The sequence below is a fragment of the Calonectris borealis genome, chromosome 2 (genome assembly GCF_964195595.1).
Source record: "Calonectris borealis chromosome 2, bCalBor7.hap1.2, whole genome shotgun sequence".
Lineage (NCBI taxonomy): Eukaryota > Metazoa > Chordata > Aves > Procellariiformes > Procellariidae > Calonectris > Calonectris borealis.
This window is the reverse complement of record NC_134313.1, coordinates 69,866,939-69,879,288: the sequence shown is the minus strand read 5'-3', so window position 1 is coordinate 69,879,288 and position 12,350 is coordinate 69,866,939. Positions and strand designations below refer to the sequence as shown.

General features: G+C 36.4%; 1 protein-coding gene across 1 annotated transcript in view; it reads left to right on the top strand.

The window, feature by feature from the left end:
* Positions 1 to 12,350, top strand: part of GABBR2 (gamma-aminobutyric acid type B receptor subunit 2) — a 487,639-nt gene that overhangs the window by 128,535 nt on the left and 346,754 nt on the right. The window lies entirely within an intron of this gene.

Here is a 12,350-nt window from a genome sequence, read left to right as displayed (position 1 = left end):
GCAGATAAATAGGGGAATTTTTAGAAGAAATTCTGTGTCCAATTCTGGTGCCCATATCAGAAGATATTAATAAATTCCAAAGTTTCCAGAGAACAGATATGCAAATAGCTAAAATGCAGTAAAAATATCTCTTTATAAGGAGAGATTCCAAGACTTCTGTTTGGACCCCCAGACAGATGATGGTGAAATTTTGTCACCTGATCTATACACAAACTTTTGATAACAGCTTCAGACTACAAAGAAAAATGTCAAGAATAATTCAAAGTGGAAGTTAGACAAAATAAGGTATACATTTTTAACAGCAGAGATATTTAATAGAACAATTTACTGAAGCTTTCATTCAATTCTACCTTACTAGCAAGTCAAGAGCAAATGTTTTTCTAAAGTTATGCTGTAGGTTAAAGAAAATGCAATTCAAACCAGTCCTTTGGCATATCGTGCATATGAGGTCATCCTAGATCCTCAGAATCATTTGGTCCAGCCTTATCTACAAGTCAGCTGAACACAGATGTTTTTACAGGAAAATTGAAGTGTTATCATTTATAGTATGAAAACATGGAAAATGACCTTTTAAAAAAATTAGAAAACCTTCCTTAGATAACAGAGAAAGCTACTTATTGTCTTAAATTGAGGAAAAAGTATTAGAAGGAAATTATTCATCTGGAAATTGCATGAAATGAAATTGTAGTGGGTATTAACAGCTCATTGTACACAAGATAAAGTAATTGGAAAAAAAAAAAACAAAAAAAAACCCAAACCATGACTGACTAAGTTCTTTGCTCAGATCTTCTTATAATTTGGTAGAATTTTTTTGGTCAGAAATTCACAATGAAAAAGTTGAATGCCTCTGTCCTGATTTTTGAGGACAGTCTAGAGGCAGGCAAATGTCTTTCAGTAAAGAGACAATATTCGGCCTTTTCAGGAAACAGAATATTTTTTGTTTTCGACTGGGAAACATGTTCATGTGAATCTGTTTTCTGGGGGAATATAGGAAGGAAAGAGTGTTCCTCTTTTGCAGGCAGAGGAAGCAATTATATAAATTTATTTTTTAATTTGCTCTTAAATTAAAACACAAATAATCTTATTAAATGTTTGAACACCTGTTCCTTAAATCACATAAAAAAGATAGACTCCATTTTCATCATTAGTAATTTTCTAGCTTTTGTATTGTGAAGAAAAGTTTGTCACTATGTCCCAAGACATCAGAGATGTAGCAGATTCTTTTGCAGCTATGAAGACATGGAAGTACCCTCTCAGGAAAATTGTCCCTGTGCTTTTCAACCGCATCTGGGCCCAGCTGGCTAGGACTCTAAGGCAATACCTACATTAGCATTTTAGTTCAGATCTGGAGTGGTGTGGTTTTGAAATAAATCCTACTATTGTCCCCACTTACCATGCTTTAGTTCTTACCAAGGGGAGATGTTCGAGTGCATGACCTAGCTTCCACAAGGAAGACCCAAGAGCCATGTGTGCTCCAGGAACACAACTAACTCTTCTTCCTCCAGAAATTGGTGCTCACCCACAGGACCAGTTTAGAGCTAATCCGTGTGATGTGGTGGACTCTGGGTCCTCAGCACCAACTGTTGTGCTAGGCAGATCTTCTTTCTTTGCACTGCTTGCTGATTTTCACACAGCCTGGCAGAACTCCAAGCATGCAGCAGATCCTTGTCCCCTTTCTATGGCAGGAGCAGCAGAAACTACTGAGGAGGAAAGGATGATGCCTTCTGCTATCATCTGTGCCTGGTAAATATTGCTCCTAAACAGCTGTTGGGCTTCTCTGGTTTTTGCTTCTACATCTTTAGAAGCCTGAAGGGTCATCTTGCAACCAGAATCCCGAATAATCACAGAGCTGGGACATGAGACCATATGGGTGCAGTTATCACACGGAGCTTATCCCATTGCGTATCTGAGGCCTTCCACACTCTTACTCTGGGCTTTACAAACTTCTATTGAAACTGCTGTTTTTTAGAAGTTGAAAATAATTTATTTGCAGAGTCCAAAATTTTCAGGTTAGAAGAAGCAACTACAACATTTAGTTTGACATCCAATTAAAACTCAGGCCAAAATTTTTCATCTAGTGTACATCTTTGTACAGCCTTGTAATTTATGGCTAAGCTAGACCATATCTGTATAAGAGACATCCGTTTTTGATTTAAAATGTTCTACAGAGAATCTAGCATACCCTTAAGTGAGGTGTTCCATTGATTAATTGCATTCGCTCTTAAAATATTTCCAGTCAGACTTTGCTTAGCTTCAGTCTCCAGCCATTTGTCTTCATGCCTTTGTCTGTCAAGGAGCTGCTTGCCACTGAAAAATCTTTTAATACATAGGTACTTACAAACTGAGACTTTGCTGCCCTTGGGAAAATAGTTCAGTAAAAGCGACATGCATTTTTAAAATCCTTTAAAAGAAAAGAAAACAGAATTTAAAATATCACTTTGGTTTCATTTCTTTCCAATTACAGGGGAATAACAAGGAAACGAGAGGTACCTTTTTTGTTCTTTCTATATAGTGTAGTTATACTGAGCTAGCAAGAGATGGAGAGAGCTTTTTTACCAAACCATGGCCATGAGTTGAAATGAAGAAAGCCTGGAATAACATTCCTTTTTGTTACCTCACAGTTGTCATCATTTCCAGAGAGGTATAACATGGTTATTTTTTATTTTTTTAAATCAGTTGCATCTCAGAAAGTCGCTCCTATTGCAGCTGCTACTAACTAAAGCTCTTTTTTTTCCGAATGATAAAATTAGAAAAACCTAATGAGAAGTGTAGAGAAGGTGGAGCCAGGCTCTCCAGTCTGAGGTGTACAATGGTAGGAAAAGAGGCAATGGATGTAAATTGCAACACAGTTAGATATAAAGAAATTTTTTTTTTTTTTACCATGAGAATGATCAGAGACAGGAACAGGTTCCCAGAGAGGTTTTTGAATCTTTGTCCATAGTGATGCTCAAAATTTGATTGTACATGGCCCTGAGCTACCTTATCTAGAAGACCCTGCTTAAAGCGGGGAGTTGACCTGGATGATCTGCAGGGGTCCCTTCCACCCTGAATTCTTCTTTGATTCTGTGAAGTAACACCACAAGTGTGGTTACACGAGTGTTTCAGCCTTTCTTTCATTGAGGGAACTTGACAAAGGCTCCCTCCTCTACCTGGTTGAGGATATGTGTGAAGTTTGTTGAAAACTGCTGTCTTTGAGGTTTGGAGAACAACCCCATAAACAACTGGCTGGACCAACGAAGCTCCATTTCCTTAGGCAAGTAGGCCCAAAACAGACAGCAGGTCCCCACTTAACCATATCACCTAGGCACATGCTGCATGTGAAACAGTGTGTTATTGAACTGGTAGTCTAAGTTGGCAGCTTTGTTGACATGCTGTATTATAATTAGGTCCAAGATTTGAACTACCCACATTCTGTGTTACTGGTTACTAAATCTCAATTTCACAACTTGATCTTTTGACAGACAGTCACATTTGGGTAGATGGTGATGCCTAAAATTAATTCCACTGTTTTTTTGTAATGAGTAAATTGAGGCATGGCATTTGCATTTATTGAAAATTACACAGAAATATACTAACAATCAGGAAACAGAACTCATTTTTATTCACTTGCAGTTTGTCTCCCAGTTTTCTAGCCGTTACAAAATATTGCCTCCATCAGACAAGGCAATGTACAAGCAATGCAAATTAATAGCTAAAAGAAAAATGAATCTCTCATTCTAGCACAGTGTATTGTGTCACAAAATTTAAACAGTATTATTCTATTACCTAATTCATTCCTTTTAATCAAACAAAGGATATGCCTGTCTTTGTAATTTTTCTATAAATAAACCATGAAGTCTGGAAATTTTTAAATCGGGGAAGCCAGCCTGTCAGCATTCAAATTCAAAACTGTCTCTAATATTATACTCTTTGATCCGCATCTGATAAAAATAAAATTGTTATATAAGGTCCTGATTCAGCAAAGAAATTAACTACATGCTTAACTTTTAGGCATATAAGTAAACCCAGCAGCATTCAGTAAGTACACACATGTCTTAATTCAAAATTATTGAATGTCAAGAGTCATTGTCATTGTTAGCAACATAACTGCATTTCAGCTCTACTAATCATTAACAATATGCCTGGTGGATTGGTTGGTTGGTTTGATTGTTTTAGCAAGGTCAAATATTTCAGTTGTTATATACCTATGGTAAACTTATTTTCAACAAAATTTTCAACTCCTTAGGTAACAGCAGTGATCAGATAATCAAGGTATTTGATCAAATATGGTTACTAAAAAACCAACACAATTCAACTGTTTTAATTCCATGACCTCTTTCTTTTCCTTTGTGCTCTCTCTTCCATGTGTAATTATGAATCATGTTTCAGTTAATTCTTGCTAAACTCCTCTTTTCCTCTGGTTTTCCCACAATCTTCTCAAGATTACTGTGACTAAAGCTAAGCCAATATTTTCATCTAAATTCTCGTCTTTGCTTCTTTTACATTATTATTACCATCATTAACATCTTGTACACAGTCTTTGCTTATTTGTATGTAGGAACAAAACAGTAGTGATTTTTTCTGAAAGAGATGTTTCTGGTTTTTTGTAGTAGTCTCAATTGAAAAAGATCTCAAAAAATCACAATGCTTATCAATTTCTCATGTGTTTTCTGTATGATGGGGGGTGCAGTTCTTTTTTCTGTTTTTGTGGTTTGATTTTTGTATGAATCTGCATGGAGCATCATAAAAAGAGGAGCTGAAGACTTTGTATGCTGTTTATACACAATTCTGTGCGTGTGTGTGGGTAACTTTGTTTTATTTTTACACAGAATGATCTTCCAGCTTTTTGACTAAGAAATATTTTGATTTGAATGATGATGTCTTCTTATAAATAAACCGGTCAGAGTATGGTAATGCACATGTGTGGTTTGAAGGTCTTGCAAGCAATTTATGAATTGAAGTTTTTCATACAAATAGTTTGAAATGTGGCTGAAATCATTTGTATTCTGCTGCAAAATGGCATCAAATTCTCTGATAGCAACTTCTGTATTTTGCAGTAGCAGCCATTAAATTCCATGACAATATCAATTTACTTTATTGCTACGTAATACGCTTCTTTTTCCTTACTTTTGCCCCTTGCAAAGACACAAACTATGACTCATAGCTGAAAATAATCAACGAATTTTATGTTGGATTAATATTTTCAACAATTACTTTTACATGCTCTCCAAGCGGTATGGCCATATATCTTAGGCCTTGATCACTGATATCGCGCACACAGTCCCAGTCTGAACCTGCTTTTTCCCATGTGCCAGAGAAGAGACTAAGCTTGAAGCCTGTTAGAGCACCTTTTCTTCATCATTTCCACGGGTCTGTACTACTGCTCTGTTCATTAGGTTGTTTCAAGTCTCTGGTGCAAAGTGCAATGTAAGAATCTCTGTGGAATAGATAGCTTAAGTTGTGCGGCTGAAGCTATTGGCCAATGTTTCCAGCTCTTCCTGTTCCCTAACGCTAGTGTTTGCTTCCCATCTTTTTGAACCATTCATTGTTAGAAGTACTCAACGGGCAAATCCTTAAGAGTCAGCTGCAAACAGGAATGGCTGATTGCTTTCTCTACGTGAATTGGGAAGATAAAACATTATCTTTTAGCTTACACAACTTTTTGGTATATTTATGTTGAAAATGAGAAGGTTTGCCATCAGCAGAGTAGTGATGCTCTGGACCTCTCTCTTAATAAGAGCAGTCAGACCTGTAATAGCAAGGGACTAGATTCTGACTCTAGAGGTCCTGTCCAGTCTGTGTTTCGGCCAAATAGTGAAATCAGAAAATACCAAGTCAACATAATAAAAATGGAAAGAGGCAAGAAGAGAAAAGGCACCATTCAGAGCTGTCATTCTGGCAAATATATGCAGAGCACACATATCAATTTGTGCTACAAATTTATTCTCTTCCCTGCTATTTAGCTTCCTTGTTGCTTGTTGATCTTAGTGTGTGATTACAAGAAGGAGAGGAATTAGGTACCTGCTGAGCTGTAGTCCAATGTTATGGGACTTAATTTTTGATGAAAGAAGAAATTCTGGTGTATCGTTCTGTGACAGAAGATGAATTGTGAAAGGAAATGCTCGTGATCTTTAAAACAAGAATACCCCTTTTTCATACTGAAGCCCATGTTAAAAGTACATTCTTGAGCATTTTATGCTTTTGGTCTTTTTCATAATGTTCATTTTTGTCTTTTGCAGCCTTGCTATAGCTCTTGATGTCACTGCCTTTTCCACTCTGTATTATGGTAGGTTTTTCAAGTCTGATTTCCCTTGAAATTCACCCACATATATGGGGTCTAGAATTATAGGGTCTAGAATTTCTTCTTTAATGTTCAAGGAATGGAGTTTTACTGACACGTAATACAATGGTGTAGAAAGCTTACTTCTTTGGAATAAGTGAGATAATATAGATCCTAACTTTATATTCATTTTGCATGTCAAGTGTAAAGACTTGTAAAGACACAACGTCAGTGAATTTGAAGTCATTTGAGTAGTCTTGGTAGACGAACTGAACACATCGTTCCATGGTTTTAATAAAGCAAATGCAAGAAAATACAGTGGAAAGAAGATGGGTTTACTTCTAACTCTAGCTCAGGTGGAAATACTGGATTATCTGTTGCACCTGTGTTGCAGAAACTAGGAAGAGTAGCTTGAGGACTCGAATATTACATGTGTTAGAAGACCTTAAAATTTAAATTTATGAAAATGACGCTGTAACTGTTTGGGAACGATTTGGCAATTTTTTGCATGTTCTTTCTTCAATCTAGTTTCTCTGAGATCAAATAAAGATTGAGAGAACTCAATTTGTATGCAGGGCGTTGATTTATAATGTTACTGACCTTCTCTGACTTAGCAGACAAAACATAATGTGATCCCTTGCTCAGCTACAAAAATTCAAATGTGTGTATGGGGAGACATCTTCTTTCTATGCGAGGGCCAGCTGCAGGTACCTAAGAGTTGTGGGAGCTTTGCTGTTGCTGGAAGTCTTCTGAACGGTATATTCCTGGTGAAGCACAGGTGGTTGGAGGTTGGTGTGGGAAGTGATGAACGACTTTGTCTTGCCCACCTTACATGAGGAGCTGGGCACGGGGACCGGGGGTGCTCCTCTGGGCCTCACACCTTACGTGTCCTCCGTGTTAACCCTGTAGGGACTGTTTGCTACCATGCCACTGATGGATAGAGATGAAAGGTTGAAATTAGAAAGGGTTGTTTCTGTTTGCTTCTCTGTTCCCAATGCCTTCCTTTCACAACTGTTGTGATAACAGAGGAGGTGCATCGCTCCTTGTGCTCCCTGTTGACAGCGTTAGGGGCTTTTCAAATCCAAGTTACACAGTGCTTATTCTCTGTATTACTTTCTGAGAAGAAAACTGTCTAGACTGTTAACTGTCTTACAGACAAGGACTTCACAAACTGTGAATTATGGACTCTGTGAGGGGATAATTTAAAAGTGTCTCATTTCCTCTGTCAGTTTTTCAGCATCTGCCATTAAAACAACTGTGTGGTAACTATTGCAGGAGGGTGAGGCAGGTATTGCTGCCCTTCTTACAGAGAAAACAGAGTACAAAAAGGGCTTTGTTAACGAGCAAAAAGACTAAAAAAGGAAAAGCAACTTGCTAGGAAAACATTAGAAAAGATAATTAATTTACTTTCAAAGGCTTTCAAGTGCTTCTTAGTAAATTGTGTTATGCTATATACCTTTATTGCAAATAAAATCAAGTCGGAAAAGTAGTATTAGCTTCCTACTGACTGCTTAGCTATCCAAGCTGTTTTATTGATATCAATCATTTTTACCTTTTATTTGCTTTAGTGGTAGTATATTTAGAATAACGAGAACAATAGTTTTAAGGCTGACAGAAAATCTACTGAGAGTGATATAATTTCTTTCTACTAAGTTTATAACTAATTTTCACTTAATTAAATGAAGTTAGAAGACATGTTTTCCCTAGTGAAAAATCTACTGCCCTTGTAAATAATAAATACATGCTTAAAAACACACACAGATTTTTTACCAAATTTGTTTTGGCACTGTAGACTAAATCTATTTTATAGAGTGAATTTCTGATAAACAAGCTTTGTCAGCTTCTTTCTTATTTAGAGCAGGCAGCTTTATCCTTTTTGCGTCGGTTTTGCTTTTTCATGTTAGCTTCGTTTGCTTAGATTTTTTTATTTTTCTTGAGAACACGGCAGCATGTGTTTAAATAAGGTCTTTTCATTTTTTGCTTTGTTGATGTTTTTCAGAGTAGGCTAAAGAATGCATGTGGGTTATTAATATGTATCTCTTGTCCTAACCAGAGAAATACTTTGGCTGTTGTGACATTTGAATCTTCTCTGACAAAGTGACTGGAAAGACTGCATATGAATGTTTTTTTTCTTTTTTTTTTTTTTTTTCTTCCCGCTTTCAGTATTAGTTTTTGGAAATCTAATTAAATTTCAGTTATTTTACCCGAAATATTCTCACTGTTTGTAACTTGGGATTTAGCTGGGATGACTCTTGAAATTAAAGGGCCAAGTTACAGTAAGATCCTAGTAAAGAAGGAAATCTTTATTGATGTGTATGTTTGAGAGTTTTTAACGGTTTAGTTTCCCCTATTCCAGCTCAAGAACGCAAAATACAATACAAGTACTATGGTTCTTACTGTAAGGCTATTTAAAAAGGTCTCAGAAAAGTTAGATCTCTCTGTACACCCACAAAATTTAATGTACATTCACTTTTTTAAAACGTTAAAATTAATTGGATTTAAATAATTAGATATGAATCAATGTAAACAATAATGTAATGTTTTATAATCAGATAATTCTGATGGCCTTTGTCTAACCCAAAGAATTTAGAAAGATTTTAATCATACCTGTTTTCTAAAAAGTAACATGTAAATACTAAATTTGGGTAAAGAAAGTCTATAGACTGAGACACTTACATATTTATACATTTTCCATGTATGAAAATGTTAATATTGATAACGACTTTTCTTTTTTTCTAACAGTAATCCAATTTTTACCTTGATGAAGTACATTTGTCTTTTTTACTCAGCAGTGTTTTCAAGTGATATGTTGTGTCACTCTAATCCAAACACCTTATTTGCTTTCAGTGCCATAGCTTAATACTTGCGGTGGAAGGTTTCCATTTCTGATATCAAAGGTACCAAAAGATATCCCCTTGACAATCAGGACTTTCTTTCTTTACAAACAAGATGAGCCCTGCTTTTGCTGTCATTCACTTTAATAATCAGAAAATCTTTGAAGTCAAGAATATTTTTAACTGAATGTCAAGTGAGGAATGTTTCATTTATCCTTGTTTCCCTGTAATATTTGGTTAGGGTTTGTTTTGTGGAACGTCTTTCATTTCACCGTCATAAAAAAAAATTTCTTTCTATGTGACTATCATTCAGTACCTCGGTATGTTAGAACCGTAACATGCCTGCAACCTCACAGCTTTCCTCACGGTGAGATAATACACCTGAAAAATGCCTGCTACTCATTTATGTTAAAATACTTAGCTTGGTTTCTTCTTATTGCTTAATGAACAGTTGTCTGTGTTATTAAGCAGTGTTGATTATTCTCTGACTTGTGCTGTCAGCAGTGTAAAAAATAAATTTGCTAGCAAATAGTATAAAATCCTCTTATGTACCAATAACATGGCCCAGCATCCAGGATTTCGCAACACATGCTGCAAACCCACACCTCCCCCCCCTTTTTTTTTCTTTCAGTGTAAGTAATAAAGTTTTCTACTTTCTCCTGCATGTCTTCTCATCATGGATAACTGAGTATTCATTATTACACAGTTATCTTAACTTGCTCCTAAAAGGCAAGCGCATATTATGCCTTCTCTGTTCTTGCAGGTTCCAGACAAGAAGGCATTTTTGTTCAGAAAAACACATATTGCTTAACTTGATGGCCAGAGCACTGTAAACATTTCTGTAAGCATTTGGTTTGCACTTAAAAATTAAAATGCCCTTCTGGATTAGAACTTGGGACTGAACACATGCTCATGAGAAGGCCACCTTCTACCTTTGTATGCAGCCTATGAACCATCCGCTTCCCCTTACGCACCACAGATTTCCCAGTAAAGTGAGTAGAAAGTTCTTAAGAAGATGAAATAAATAAAAATAGCTAAATGTACTGCTGGTACATAAAGTAAATGTCTTGGTGAGACTGAATGTCACAAAGAGCTGGAAAGCCAATTTTAGAGCTGCTGTTTATTGTCTTTCTCTTTCCTGGCATTCTTAGCGTTTTCTTTCCAGTTCATCCTCTGTTTCTCATTTACTTTTTCCTTCTGTGTTTTATTGCTTTTGAGAACTCCCAGCTGATCCTCCTGTGCTTCGGTTCCACTTCCTCTCACAACTGCCTTCCAAAACAGCATCATTGAACAGTTAATGCTGGCACTTAAAATGAGTGAACAACCCAATTAGATTAACTGAGAGTAGGGAAATTCACGTCTCAGACTTTTATTCTCTGCCAACTCAGGAAGACAAAAGAACATCAAACAGCTCCCAGGTTCTGCCAGGCATAGGAGTGCAACGTATAATTGGGACCATAATGTCCGTGCTGGTGATGATATCGCTGTTTTCTGCCTTTGGAGGATAAGGACATTTGCTGTTTGCTGGCATAGAATTAAACAGAAGAAATGAGAGAATTTCACAGGTTTGACCTTTTAGATTTTGGATGTGAACAAATAAAGGTAACTATTTAAGCCTTCCTGGAGGTAAAAGACAGTAACCAACCCTTCTCATCTGCTTTGTGGATGTTCACTAATTCAACCATACCTATGGCTAGCTTCCTATGGATCAAGAATTTGCATTTTTGCTCCTGAGGCATTGGAGAGAGAGCAGAGTCATGGTGTTTGGTCTCAAAAGATAATAAAACATCACTAAAATGAATTTTCTATTATTTAGCCAATGTGGCTGATACAGAAGGAAGGTGACTTTTCTGGCCAAGAAGTATTCTTTTTTTGTCTTTTAGCCTTTCTGATCAAGCTTCCTATATTTCTGAAGGATTTTGCAGCTGTATTGTTTATGCTTAAAGTTTTTTTTTTTTAAAGCTCTAAGACAAAGTTCTTATTATTGAAGTGTTGGTAAAATACATATTTTAATATATATATATGTGTGTGTGTGTGTGTATATATATACATATACATATATAATCCTCTTCAGAAAAAAATGCTGGCAGGACCAGGATTTAAAAGGTGTGTGTTTCAGAGATGAGTCCCACTGCCACAGAACAGAGGCCTGTTACCTTACCTTTACCAGCTGGTGTGTTGATAACTTGGTTTCAGTTCCCTTCCTTTCCCTGCCAAGCGATGATAATTTTCAGTGCTAGCCAGGACATGGGCATAGACTAGTCTTCCAGAGGTTTTGCACTGAATGTGATTTGTGCTTTACATTGGTTTTCATCAGCAGAATAGGGCTAAGTTGACCTGTCGAACTTCTGAGATGAAGTCTTACATTTGACTATTTACTGTTCTCTGTATCTTATTCTTGCCTTTCGCCACCTTCCTTTAGTCCCTCCCTCAGTGAAGGAGATGGCACAAGTTATTTCTATCATCAAGGAATACTGCCTACAGCAGTCCCCCAAAAATGCAAAGTCAGCTTATTGCTTGTTTTTTATTTAGATGTCCTTTATTTGTGCAGCAAGACAGAAGTTCAGAGATAGTGAGGATACACAACCTTAGTGCAGGATGCTATTTCGGCAGGTTGCCAAACACTATTTGATATCTAACACTGTCTCTCATTTGCTCAGACCAGTTTGTAAGTCATCTCCTCTAGGTTCAACTCTGGTTTTGAGTCAAGAAGCTAGTTAGATGTTGACTTAAGTGTATTCTCTCTCACTTTAATCTGCATAAATTTCAGAATCAGTGGTCCTGAAAAAGTGTTTCCTATTGGAATTTTTCAGAGTTGCTATATACATATTTTAAAGACAGGATGGTAGGCGAGTCATTTAAAATTTCCCTTCTTATACCTTTTTAACTTCATTTTCAAAAGGTGCCATTGAAATTTGTCTGCAATAATAATTTCTTACTGGCATAGTATTTCATTCTTAGGAGTACTTCTGCAAGTTTACATCATTTTATAAAGCCTAAACAGATCTTTGCACTAGAATTCCTATAAAGTGATTTCTAATGGTTAGCTTGTTTTGCCTTCAATACTTTTCAAATGATAAATATTTGTCAAAGATAAAGACAAATTTCTAGTATTAGTTTCTCAGTAATAAAATAGTTTCACTTCGCTTTAGTCACTGTTTAACAAAACATGTCACTGGTTAATCATCGTGAAAGAAGCCTTCCAACCTGCTGCTGATGTTGCATTCACAGATATCCTGGATCCTTTGTTAAACTCA